The sequence below is a fragment of the Haliotis asinina genome, chromosome 4 (genome assembly GCF_037392515.1).
Source record: "Haliotis asinina isolate JCU_RB_2024 chromosome 4, JCU_Hal_asi_v2, whole genome shotgun sequence".
NCBI lineage: Eukaryota > Metazoa > Mollusca > Gastropoda > Lepetellida > Haliotidae > Haliotis > Haliotis asinina.
In genome coordinates, this window is record NC_090283.1 from 4,891,054 (window position 1) to 4,906,356 (window position 15,303).

Below are 15,303 nucleotides of genomic sequence, written 5' to 3' on the forward strand. Positions count from 1 at the left end.
CAAATAGTTGCCATATTCGGGCATTGTTCATAATTCGAAACAGTTGTGTAAATTCAGATAATTTATCTAGTCAACATAGTTTGGTGGACAGTCATAAAAGGTGTCAATATTTAGTTTGGTGGACGGAGTGGAAAAAGGTGTCATTTTTTAGTTTGGTGGTCGGAGTGGCAATGTCATTGTTTGGTTACCGTTTAGTTGAGAACATTTCTTTTTTTCTTCATATGTAGTACTTACAAAATTTGTTTAACAATTCCACTGCGCAACAATTATCGTATTACAACTCCACTGAAATAGTGTTAGTCCTATAGTACAGAGTTTGCGGAAGAGATGATTTTTGTATTCAAACATTCTCACATGCTCATGGTTGAGGGGACTATTAAATGATACAAGTGCTAAATGGTTATTCCGTGGTGATAAAGATGCGTTGAGGATCTTATGTGTGCAGTCAGCTTCATAGCATTTAAAGACATTCCATGACGTTAGCTTTGGTCACACTTTAAATTGAAGATGTTTGGTTCCCACTGAAAATATCGAGAAAGTCGAGCAGAAAAAAATGCTAGACATTTTATTAGCACCAGAAACCTCACTAACGGACAAATATTTAAACTTTTAAGAAAGTATCCATTACATAAGCCATGATCTGCAGGTCTCAAAGTTAGTTCGATAAAGCGCTTGACTATAGTCCTTATTAAAAATGAAGTACACGAAATATTTACATCTAGAAGGACATCACTGACGTAAACAGAGACGATATACACATAGAGAAAATTGCTTCAGACGGCAATGTGGAACCAACACAACAAGGTAAATGTTACACAAATAGAAACGGGAGTCTACAGTCTTTATTCCGAATCCGTCTACTGTTGAACCAAACTCATTTTGCTTATCTCGCAGAAAGGTGAAACTAGGAACCATTAAGTGGTGGGGATTACAGGTACAACAGGACCTGCTTGCCCTTTCCGCGAATACACTGGCGTAGTCAATGTTTCTGAGTGGTCTGTTCACGCAATTTTTCACATTAATTTGCTTTTCACAAAAATGAAAGTCTGTTTTCTATTCATTTATTTGATGTCATATTGGTAATGAACCTTTTAAACTGGTAACTTGTTGAAGTAATTCAAATTAAATTAGAAACTTGTGGCGTCACGAAGAATGGTACAATATAATGTACTTTTAAGTATTGTGTTGGTGTGTTCTATTGTCAAACACTAGGTTTGTATCTTCAGTAGGTCCCGGGGTAGAATAGGCCTTCAGCAACCCATGCTTGCCATAAAAGGCGACTCAGCTTGTCGTAAGAGGCGACTAACGGGATCGGGTGGTCAGGCTCGCTGACTTGGTTGACGCATGTCATCGGTTCCCAATTGCGCAGATCGATGCTCATGTTGCTGATCACTGCATTGTCTGGTCCAGACTCGATTATTTACAGACCGCCGCCATATAGCTGGAATATTGCTGAGTGCGGCGTAAAACTAAACTCACTCACTCACTCACTCACTGTATCTTCAGTTGGTGAAATATATCTGACAACGATTTCTGGATCACCGATAAAAATATCCCTCACTGAGAGAGTGTCTGACTGAGAAGAACTTGCTGAGCGGACTGATGTATCACCAGGATGGTCTTCGGTGTTAGACGCCCCAGGAATGCTGCTCGTCAAAGGAGGAAGTGCGGGATCACTACTGAGATACGGCGGCTGAGATACTTCATCGTAATCTTCTATCTCTGCCCGCCCTTGTTGCTGATCTTGAGAGTGAGATACTTCATCGTAATCATCTACCTCTGCCCGCCCTTGTTGCTGATCTCGCGGCCGAGATACTTCATCGTAATCTTCTACCTCTGCCCGCCCTTGTTGCTGATCTCGCGGCCGAGATACTTCATCGTAATCATCTACCTCTGCCCGCCCTTCTTGCTGATCTCGCGGCCGAGACACTTCATCGTAATCTTCTATCTCTGCCCGCCCTTGTTGCTGATCTCGCGGCCGAGATACTTCATCGTAATCATCTACCTCTGCCCGCCCTTCTTGCTGATCTCGCGGCCGAGACACTTCATCGTAATCTTCTATCTCTGCCCGCCCTTGTTGCTGATCTCGCGGCCGAGATACTTCATCGTAATCTATTTCCCAGTATCGACGTTCTCCGCAGTACTCCGAGGTTTCCTCTGGCCTTGATCTCTCAGTATGTCTGGACACATCTCCCTGATCGAGCCTGGAAATATACACAAGAGTTCTAAAAACAAAGTTCTACATCTCTTTACTTCTGCATGGTATCTATGATCAGTAAGACTGGGTTACATTGATTCTGTTGGTGTGCAAACTTGCTTTCATAATTCGCATTCACCTGTTGCAAAAACTGTTCAGTTTGTCCACATGTGATATCTTCAACCTGACTCAGACTGACAGACAACTTCAACATCTCTGAACGTTAGCTGCTTGGAATTGATCATATCAATATTCAACGAATAGTCAGGTGACAAATAGTGTTCAGTATAATTAGCACGGAGTTCTAACAAAATAGAGATTACAAAACACTCACCTTCTTGTTGAGGATCTTTTCCGGCAACGACGGAAAAGGTAGATACCAACTACAACAGCGATCAGAAGTATACACGATGTGAACAGTACTGCTGATATCACAGTCATGGTGCTCCGAGTGAACTCTGAAACATGCCAAATTTACTATTGCCGAGGTATGAGATAGATTTATCCGTGAAAACAACGTGTTCACCGAGCCAGTATTTCTGTTGGTATGGTACCAAAGTGTCACCATGTGGTCACACTATACAATAGCAAATGACCACAAACCCAATTTCAAGGATGCAAGAAATCACTGCTAAACTAAAGTCAGTTTTACGATTCTGACTTATGAAGAGCTTGTTTAAACATCATGAAGCTTGTAGAATACTGTTACATATCAAGCAAAGTTTGTTAACTGTTGCGAGGTTTTCCAAGCCATTTCTGACAGTTCTTGTGAAAAACAGATAGAATACGCTATAGATAGCTATGGTTTTTTGCCGCCATAGTGAAAAATTCATTACAGTCGTGACAGCAAAGTGCCTGTTATGACATAACGACATTAAATATGGTCACATATTGTTGATTATTTACATTACTTTCATGTGTTTTCGTCAGTCCAGTCGGAAACATTTTCTACAGAAGAACCTCCACTTCAATGACATCTTATGGTGTCATGTAATTCAACAGCAGACATGTCGAACTCTCCTAATTGATCTAACATTACCTTCAGCGCATTTCCCACTGCCAGCATGACAGGCACCACCCAAACAGTTCGCACAGGAGAGTTTACAGAATTGTCCATGCTGTCCCCTGATACACCCACTCACACAAAACCCACTCTCAGGGTGACATGTGTTATTGTAACAGGTCGTAGAACAAGGCTGGCAGTCTTCTCCAAAGTAACCAGGTGAGCATCCTCCAACACAAACACCTGTTTCATTACAACCCAAACAATTTGTGTTACAGTAAACCCGAGAGTGACGGTTTGGACCGGACCAGCCATCCACACAACCGTTGATACACTCACCACTATATCTTTCACATTCAGATATGCACGAAGAGGAACTGTTATTTGTCAAAGTGTTATTGCTTGCAGGGTAAACTAAACAGTTTTTATTGCATCTTTTGGAACACGTACTTCCATACAACCCAGGTGCACATGTTTGTACACAGTCAGTTGTTGAACAATGTTCACATGAGTATTCACAGTCCAGACCATGATATGGATCATTACACTTATCACATCTGCCTGTAATCCTGTTACAGTGTCGAAATCTGGGTGAACAGTTCTTGCAGTTGGACCCATAGTATTGGTCATGACATCCAGAAACACAAGACGATGTCAGATGGCAGAAGGTTCCATCACACCCTCCAGGACATTTTGTGCAGTTTCCCTTCGGACCTGTGCAGGGAATGTTGCACTGAGAGCCGTGGAACCCAGGTACACAACCGTCAGAGCAGTTAAAGGTGCCAATCTTTGTTCGACTACATTTACTGTGCTGGCAATTCTTACTGCAAGCCAAGCTGCATTTGAGGCCGAAATACCCAGGAAAGCACTCTGTACTGCAATATGTACGTGAACAGTTCCAACAATTCTGTCCCTCCAAGCAATGTTCCGCTGAAAACATGACAACAAATACCATTTAGTATATTGTATCAACTTAGGACAAAGAAATAAGCTGAACATTGATTCACTCTTTTTTTTTCAGTAACGTTTTTGAGCAACTTCTTAATCTCGAAATGATATGCAGTTTTATGTATAGGCATATTATAGTACTATATATTATGCTATGTTTGATAATAGGTCCCTAGCATCCAAACAACGGAAATACGTATTCGGACTACAGTGTGGCACAAACTATGACGTCGGCTTGAAATTTGATGCGTTAGAAAATCATGACTCGATTACAGACAGCTTGTTGTCAGGAAATGCTTGATGACCGTTGCCCCACTCACGAAAGTCAACTTTCTTACAGATTACTAGAGCCTGGGTCAAACCTTATGTAACTTCAGAGAGGAAAGTGTAAACACTGTGAAGTGCTCTTTATCCATGTATGTTTAATTAAAGCTAACTACAAAAATTACCTTGTGTCGACAGCAACGAAAGTACAACATTAAGTGTGACGTGTAGATCCATTGGTGTCCTGAAATGAATAAAACAACCTATAAATGGGGGATTATATCATGTCTAACCTCACTGTGATTTGAAATAACAATAACTTGCAAGTTATATAAACATGCAGTTGTTTGATGCTGTTCAAATGATAGACTTACCTTTCCATGCAGATGCGCCTTTGCTCTCTGATCAGCAGTGAAATGAACTGACTGAAGCAAGTTTCGTTTCTGATGTATTTATCAACACTTAGCTGTCTTTGTACGAAGGTCGCTTTTTCAGTGAGGTTTCAGCTTCCTTTGGGCATGATCGAAACATTCATTCTGAAACACGGATAACGTGGATATCACGAATGTGTGCTCTCAGTGAAAGAGGAAAGCTTTCCAATCTCACATTGACTGCCATACTACACTCGCTTGATATCTGATCTTTCTCATAGCCAAAGGGTTATTTATTTGAATATGATTTACACACTTTTTGTGTATAATAATTATATAATGGCAATATGTATCCCAGTCGTTGCACAAGGTTTCGTTCTGTGGGCACAGCACAAACCTCTTTTGGGTAGTTCGAATCCCCGTTCGACCTGATTATTTGTCAACGTAAGCCTGTGCCTTGCCTGTAATAAAGTGTTTCGTGGGAGTTCTTCATGACTTTGCTCTTTGCCATGTGAGTATTGTTGCTGTGACGAACACTAAAACAAGCGTGGTAATTGTATGTATAACGCATTTTAGGAAATAAGTGAGTGAGTTTTACGTCGCTTTTAGCAATATTCCAGCGGTATCACGGCGGGCGAACGCTTTACCTACTGGTCTACCTTCCTGCTCCTCCCACTACCCACTAACCCCACTCCCCGTCACACACACACCATCTTATTGCCGATGATGTTCAATCTCGATTTTCAGAAACAGACACCCGGGAGTCACAACAGTTCAGGTATAACGCTTGGTATCTTGAATGGCTTCCGTGTGCATCGATGCACGTTTGTACTCGTCTCCTTATGGAATACTTCCTCCTGAAATTCTTGCCAATTGATCATGGGGAGTCTGTACGATGTGTCGAACGATGAGTAACTACTGTTAACAGTTAACTTACGAGATGATCCCATAGGTGTTCTACTGGGCTGAGGTCGAGTGAGCGAGATTCAACATTATGACGTTGAAGAAAGAACGTTGGAAGTGATCTGTCTGTCTTCTACACACACACATACACACAGTATCCATATATATTCTCCTGCTGCAGTGACCTCCACATGCCAATCACTGGATTGTTGGCTCCACCTATCTATCTATCTATCTATCTATCTATCTATCTATCTATCTATCTATCTATCATCTATCTATCTATCTATCTATCTATCTATCTACACACACATATATATATTAGTCATAAAAAAAACCCGCATAGCTGAAAATTGTTATCAGTTTATGCACTTAAGGTTCAGTTATATTGGGCGGTCATGAGGAAAACCTAAATGAACATTAACGGTCCAATGCTGCAAGAAACTTTACGTCAGAAACGACAAGTATTGCAAGGTCAAGGTCGCAGAGCAGTCAGTATCATTTGCGGCCACATTAGCATGAATGTTTGCTGGATTCCGGATGAAGTGCCTCGGAATGAGTTGGTACTCTCCCCTCAAGGCCACAAGCAGAGCAGGTAACGTCTTTAGCTGAGGGTTACGCTGTCGCACACGACGATCCAATTCGTCCCACAAATGTTCACTAAGTTTAAGATCCGGTGATCGTGAGGGCCAGTGAAGAACCTGAACGTTATTCTGGGCAAGGAAATCCCTAGTTATTCTTGCCGCCCGAGCGCCATCATGCTGAAAAGTGACGTGCTTGCGGTTCATGAAAGGAACGACATGAGGCTTGACGATTTCATCACGGTACCGTCGAGATCCAAATTGCCCTGGATCTGAATGAGATCTGTCCTGCCACTGTATGGGATCCCAGCCCAAACCCTGACACTCCCACTACCAAATCAGCTGACATCCTGTACATAATTTGCAGCGTAGCGCTCGTTACGACGTCCATATACACCTGCTCTTCCATCGGAACGTCGCTGCATGTAACGTGACTCATCACTGAAGAACAGTTCTCCACCTTTGCAAATGGCCATGGGAGATGTTGGCGACACCAATGTCTGCGTTGTTACCGATGTTGACGTGTAAGGACAGGTCCTCGCAAAGGTCTTCTGGAACGTATACCAGCGTATGTTCTGAGTCCTAGCACTACCGATGTTGTGTAGTATGCTGTGATGAAGCTGTTCCTCAAATGTCGAAGACGAATAAGCCTGTCCTGAGCGGGCGTGGTCACACGGGGGCGATCACGTGTTGATCCTTGCTGCTGGTAGCGATGTCAAAGTCTTGCTATGGTTCTCTGTGGCACATTCGGTTGCCTTGAAATCCAAAGTCTCCAAATCATCAATCGTATTGTTGCACTGAGCTTCAGTAGGTAACACCAACTTTAAGATTGTCAGCTGTCGCAACAGCATTGAACCCCTTCCGATTTTGACTGAAAATGATGCATGGAGTGTGCAAAGGAAACGCATGAATTTCTTCCCGTCCATAATTTATTGCATTTATTTAGGAAAACAGATTTTGGTGCTTTTTGGCGAGTTATCCTTAATGACGATGGATTCAAACTCGGAAATGTTTGCAGACAGCGTTCACCATAGATATACTGATTACATAGACACCAATGATTCAAATTCGAAAAGTTACATGGAAAAATACTACCTAACCGTTTCTTTTTTTGAGTAGTTTATATAAAGGTTGGAGTGTTGTTGATTGTGGTTTTAAACCACATACAAACAGGCATATTGCAACTAGTACTGTGTTGTTTGTAATTTTGTCAAACGCATGGGCAACTAAGGATATCTTAATATAATCGTACTTTGTTTCGAATGCATTTTCATTTTGTAAATTGCATGTTTGTTTTAATTTTTCAGAACTACAATTGGCGAAATATTCATTACATTTAAATCTCTGTCCACCACGTGCGGAAGTTGTAAGAGCACTAAAGTCAGTGATGGTGATGTTCACCCGTGTAGCAACTGTGGTTAACCGTCACAAATAGATGTTGAATGGACATTTTCATCCAAACAAAGATCACATCATAACCCTGGACGTACGGAGATGACACGATGTTATGGACGGTTAGTTTCTTTATTTCAACAGCTGCGACGGCCAATTGCCTCTTACAAATATTGCTGAAGACCAATATTCTAACCCGGATCTTCATTGGTCTGCTTACATCAGATAGTAATACATTCCTGACAATTAACCTTTGTGAAAACACACATGTCTTATGAACCTATACGGAATCGTATCGAAAGAATGTAATATACATTTTGAATACACGTTAAGCACCTCTGTAAGTACCTTTACAATGTATCATATTTTCCTGTATTGGAAACAAGTATAGATTTACCAATTTAGGGTTTACTTCACAAAGACGTATGGAGTATGAGGTTTGGCAGTGTCACGCTCATGTTGTCATAACTCTGTGAGTTTTTAACGCTACTCTATACACATTAGCATTGTCATGTTTCATGTTCCTCGTACTGCTTTTCTGGTCTTCGTCTTGCGGACGTTATGAATCATGGATGTGCAGGTCAAACTACTTGATATGTTATACAATGTTCCCCACTATCTGACCCTTAACTGAGCTCTGTGTTAACGTTAACGTTAGTTAAGTCGAAAGGTTTACTTGCTGACGTTTGTACTGTTCCTACCTAGCCGATCTCTAATGTTACCTAGCAACCTTCGGGCACATTCGTTGTTAAACTTTGCCTCAATGTGTGTCATCCTGACTTACTTCCTGATCTCAAACGTGTGTTTGTCCATGTCCAGGGAAGCAGACAGGGTACCAGGACTTTACATTTACCGAACGCTGCAAATCCCAGTGCATCAGGTAGTAGTCAGTCGGACTGCACTTTGTATGTAGTAGGAGGGAAAACGTACCTTGTTGTGTATTTTCTGTTTCACATTTCCGAACTATTGATAACATGAAGCGACATTACGAGTCCCTTAAAATCAAGTGTAAATGATTTGCATTTCTTTACAAAATGATGTATTGGTTTCGGAATTCGTATAACACGGACAGTTTCAAACTGACTCAAAGTACAAAGGCATATCAGTATTCTATGTCCTGTTGAACCTTAGTTTGGTGTCTGTGCTTCACCTCCATAATGTGGGGAACTATGACACAGCTGTGAACAGAAGAACGTCAGTCATTGGTGTTAACGAGTATAGGAACAGCAAGTCCCAGGACAATCACAGTATGGATCTGAATGAACAATCCCCGTTTCGTCTCTTGACATCATAGCTATTATATACTGAAAACCAACCAAGCGTCGTATGTAGATGGCATAGTAACTGGTGAAATGGATATCTCGATGGTTATAACAAACGAGTACACATTGAAAACATAACATAATATACTGAGTCCAAAAAGAAACTTCACAAAATTAATTTAAAAAGAAAAATGAATAATTTTCCTCTTATGATACATCTATGTATCCGAAATGGGATCCCTATCTTTCGACTCTACAGAAACGTTAGCAAAATCCACTCAAACCAATCCATTCGTCGTGCAAAAGACGTTAGTGCCAAATCGGGTTTTGCACGTACAGTCGATCACGTGATCTTCGCATCGAAGTGTTCTTCATTTGCACGTGTTTCCATTGGCCTCAAGAAATGGAAAAAGAAAAACATTTTTAAACCACAGTGATAACGGTACTTTGATTATCAAATGTGCAGCGTGAACGTGCCGTTGGCAGGTTGCAAGCTGCAAGATCTTTTATTGATGTCGCAAGAGCAATGGGATGCAGCCGTCGTACTGTTTACGACTTGCAAGGTCGTCTACTACAAACTGGCACCACTTCTGATCGCCCAAGGTCAGGTCGTCCACGCGTGACGTCACGAGCAGAAGACCGTCAAATCGTCCTACGTCACCTACGTGTCAGATTTCTGTCAGCTGCACGAACCAGGGTTGAGATGTTTAGAGGTCGACTGTGCTCACAGACTATACGAAATCGCTTGCGGGCTTCCAATCTCCATTCTCGACGTCCATATCGTGGGCCAATATTGACGCCGTTTCTTCAACGCCAGCGTCTGTCGTGGGCCCAACGTCACCTCCGATGGACCCAGAGAGGCTGGAATTGAGTCATCTTTAGCGATGAATCCAGGTTTACCCTCAGAATCGCGGACGGCAGGCACATAGTCTGGAGAAGACATCGTGAAGGGTATGTCCAATGTTGTGTACAGGAAGTCGACAGATTCGGGGGCGGAAGTTACATGGTGTGGGGTGATTTCTGAGGGAACAACCGTTCCCGATGTCTGGTGTTGACGCTGGCATCAACGTCATGGACTGGCCACCGAGGTCCCCTGACCTTAATCCAATAGAGCACGTTTGGGATGCACTTGGGAGAACGCTTCGTGGTCTTAGGACACACCATCTGAATTTGCAGGAACTTGGCGCTGCCTTGCAAGAGCAATGGCCCAGAAACCCCAGCCATGTGTTCACAAGCATCAGGCTGTCGATGAGGAGACGGTGTTTGGCAGTGGTGAATGCTTGGGGCGGCCATACACAATATTGAACTGACACATTTTGGAATGGAACTGATTGTGGCACTGTCCGTGTATCGAGTACATCACACGGATCTCAGCAATGAAATAATAACAATTTAACCATCTTACCATCTCTTATTCTTTTATAGTGCCCTGAAGATAAAATGTGCAGTTTCTTTTTTGACTCAGTATATTGTTGACAAATGTTTGTTTATTAAGGCACTTTCTACTCACCGATGGCGTCACTGGAAGGTGTGACCACCACTTGCATTCACAACTGCAGCACACCAGTTTTTCACTACCCTCCCATCTGACGCGGATGGCTTTGGCATGAAATACTAAGTCTTGTAACCCTATTGTCCAGAACTGCTTCACTTGAGTTGAGAATCTCCAAGCATGATTACTGCTGTTATGGTGGAATTTGACTACATTCCAAAATAACTGACTGACAATGTTATTTACGTTCAAATCACCACTTGAACACAGGTGGGTAAATGCTGCCCATTCTTCTGGCCTGTTTTCTTCATGCAAATAATGTGTCAGCACATGAGGCAAGAGTTCTTGTAATCTAATAAAATATTTCTTATCTACAACGATTGGTACATCACAATTTTCTACATCAGTATTAACTACAGTGTCTATTATTTGCTGGAATAATTGTTTGTGAACAGAGTTTGAGGATGTATTAACCTTTGAGTCTTTGTGAGTAGGCTTTTTGTTCTGTCTGTTGGTATGTATCTTACCGTGGTCTCTGAATTGAATGTCGTGAACATCACAGGTTAAACTCTTGCCGCATATGCTAAAGGTTCTGTTTTTATACTTTATTTTCAACTTCGAGAGGTATCAGTATTGACACGTGTTCGTTTGGATGACTGTCAGTTACATGACGCACTCTATGTACTTGCCAAGGAAATGTAGATGTGCAGATTTGCAGCGTATTTTCTTTTCCTGAGAGACAACACGATTGTATATAAATTGTCCTTTACCATCATATATACTGAATGTGAAAATGCCACCATTTATTTGTCATTGCCATCAGCAGTGCACACTCGATCCTGTGTTACCTCAACTTATCCTCCACAAGAATGTACTCCTTCAGTAGCTCCCGAGAAACAATCTACACAACATATACATACAACCTTTGAAGTGACGTGAAGTGAAGCTATTTTGTTATGAGGCTATTCGTTGTGTAACAATACTTCATTGTATACATGGCGAGTAAGAGAGGTAAAACGGCGTGGTACACTGTAATTGTACAATATTTAGACTACATGCTGGAATGTAGTGGAAATCTCAGATCTACAAAATATTTCAGAGTTTTGTAGAACTTATTTCTGTGTGTAGAAGGTTATCTATTACCTGTTATCGTACCTGTTATCTGTACAGGCAGACTTGATGAAACAGTTAAAACTGTATAAATATACCAAACTTGTGGTATTTAGTATCTATATTGCCGTCTGGGGAAACTATGGAAACATAAAAAGTTCTTTCTGCTAAAATAATAGAATTTGTTCCTGAAGTGAGAGATAGATTCATAGGAGATACACTGATATATGAAGGAAGTAACTGTACATGATTCAGGAGGATGTCTCAATATGGTCTTCGAAAATTCACAAACAAACTTTTCAGAATTTTGGATGAAACCGATCCAGGATCCAAACATGGAGGAGTGATAGGGGGAAATAGTACCTGTTGTAATGTACATCTTACTGTGGCGCACAGTGTGTGATCTGAATATATAACACGACAAATTAATGTACGCGATGTATCCACGATGATTTGATGTATGGCAATCTATGCGAATATCAAAGTTTGGGTCTTAGAGATGCGGGAACGTTACCCTGTCACTGTCTGTCCTTGACAGATTATAGCTATTATCATTGTTATTAGTTTCTTTTGCCTTCTCTTGGTTAAGGTTTAGAATAGGTAAAATGTAAACTGTAACATTATACATATTTTAAATGAAGGATTATTAAACGGGTTGCATTCATCCTTCAGTATCAACCTCTTCAGATTTGTTGCGTTGTTGGCGGCTGTAAATTCATTTTCATTTCGACGACAGAAGGACACGACATTTGAAAGTACATTAACATATCGCTAGAAAGCAAATGACAAGTAATGTTTAACTTTCTGTACATTACACTTTAAACATTTGAAATTAAAGTTTATATTTCGAAATCAAAGTTTAAGTTATAGCTGCTGGGACTAATTTGCATTGATTAATCTTCTTGCCTAATTTCATGACAGTGATACAATGTCTATTAGAATTAGCACATTAGTAGAAAAGTGTGTAGACCCCATTCACTTTAGTTATACCTGGTAGCTGTGCAGTGTGCAGTGTGCAGTGTGCAGTTGTCAGTCCATGTCGCCTGTTGAGCGTATTGTACATTTCCTTTCATGTCAGTTACCGACTTATCTGCCATCTCATAGAGAGAGTGTATGCGTCACACTTGGATGACTGTTATATACTGCTGTCTGCATACGTGCTACATTGCAGTCACAATCCTCGTTACCGCTCACATGAAATTAATGGTGCTTTATTGGTCTTGTACAACAAAGACCAACGCCTAGTGCAAAGATATTCTGTTTGGTTGTTTTTGTATGACGAGTTTTTAACCATTGAATTGGAACTGGCAGTATGAACTCACACATCCTATGTGCGTAGATTGTGTCCGTCTATGACGCCCATGCAGGTGCAGGCCAAATTAAAGGTGATCTACCTGACACTGAGAGGGCGTGAGAAGCATCTGACTCGATGGTGTGGAGTGTAACGGTGTCCCTTCATTTCTGTGTACATAATACTAGGGATAAACTACAACAACAAGAGTTTTCCTGACAGTACTTTCCCTTCCAGTGACATTGCCACGCAATATATGCATGTAGTACTCCAACATGGAGTTGTTCTAGGTAGACTGCTAACTGTGTGACGCTACTGCTGTTGACTCCAAGCATATCTTAATGTCTAATCCTGTTTTACTGTACGCTCATTACGTCCATAAACCAGATTTCTCCACTGTGTTTCTATATAGGTATGGTAGGAACATTAAGTAAGTCGTGTAAAGTTTCTTTTTTCGTTTAGTATACATGGAACCACGCGGACGACGCTACCAGACCGTTTCCTCACTATTGACACACCAGAGATAAACCGTATGCTAATTAGATAGCTCTTTATTTCAGACTACTAAATCAATCTTAATCCTGCCGTAAGAGTAGTTTCCATATCTCAAAAGATTAATGAAGCAAAAATGGATTCCTCTATGGATATGTGAGGGTTCATCGGCATTTTCGGCGGCTTTAAGTTGATAATTTTCTTTACACATACTGACGAGCCGAGTCAAACACAAACTTTCTTCCATCATGAGAAGGAAAAACAAAGACACTTGAGTTTACTGTCCGCCTTGCTTTCTTCATAAAATGCATGTTTCCAGTTTCCAGACACTTCATGTTCATGTTTATTTCCTTGAATAGTTTGAATGTGTTTGATTAATTATTTGCACAGTTGAAACTGAAAACAGTTTCATCTCTCGTAGTTTTCTAAATGTAGGTTCAAATGTAAATGTCACGACAGGAACGTGTGTGTTGTTTTGATGTGTTGAACTTTGTTTATGAACTTTGATCCTATTCACGACAAGGACACTTTGTACTCAGATATGTCACTGCAGTCAGTCAGCAGAGCTTGCATGTCTGCTTCAACACCGTCGTGTAAGCTGGACACTGTCCATTTAGTGCTGGACATTGTCCATTTAGTGCTGTATACTGACATTCTATAGCCTAGCATTCTGAAGTGTGCACTCGTCTGTTGGTATTGCCCTTGGTTAGCGGCCCAATGTACCACAGACATGACTCATGCTAAAACTCTCTCGAGGAAATTCGTATTCAAAACATTGTCCATAACACATATAGTTTATTTAATGCTAACATAATGCAGTATCGCGTGTGGTAGTAGGTCGTACTGTTCTGTGCTGTGCAACTTGTGTCGCTACCGTCGGCAGCATGACAGACGTTGCTAATACAAACCGTTTCCTCGAGGAAACCTGCATGCATGACATTGTTCACAGGAATTAATTGATGATTATTATTTGTATACGAACCAGTCTGTCATTGTGTGATCACAGGCCTTGTGACAGTTTCTTTCACCATAGTCGTTCAGGACAGACGACAGCTCAATATTGAAACATTCGGAAACGTCCATTGTCCTCTGTATTGAGCGTGTTTCTATAAAAGTTAAGGGCGATTTGGTAACTGTGATCCGCCAGGGTGTTACAACAAACTGAAAACCTCCTGTAGAGACATATTATTCTACGCACTTATTCATGTCTTGTCACACACATCTATAGGTGAATGTGGAGAACACACTGGCAAGAAATCGAAACAAACACTCGTGTTCAAAGATTTCAGTGTGGTGGACACTAAAAGACATGTGCAAATCTAGAACATGTGGTGACATTAGCTATCAACAACATTCTATGTGACAGAAACGAATGGTTTCTGGTTCTTGCTATTCACGTTGTATTGTAGCCAGTGGGCAAAAGCAAGAAGCAGTTGAATCACTGCCCATTGTATGATAAGTGTTAGTCATTTTTATATGATCAATCTTTCCCCATAAAACTTTATGCCTGACGGGCACTAGGGTGGTCCTGTGGTTAAAGCGTTCACTCGTCACGCGAAGGTTCTATTCTCCACATAGGTATAATGTGTGAAGCCCAGTCTTGTGTCCCCTGCTGTAGTATTGTAGGAATACTGATATATCGGTATAGTAGGACTGGTACGGTATACAAGCGATATCTCCACACAGTATACCAGTGATATCTCCACACAGGATGCCAGTGACATCTCCACACAGTATACCAGTGATATCTCCACACAGTATACCAGTGATATCTCCACACAGTATACCAGCGATATCTCCACACAGTATACCAGTGATATCTCCACACAGTATACCAGTGATTTCTCCACACAGTATACCAGTGACATCTCCACACAGGATGCCAGTGACATCTCCACACAGTATACCAATGATATCTCCACACAGTATACCAGTGATATCTCCACACAGTATACCAGCGATATCTCCACACAGGATGCCAGTGATATCTCCACACA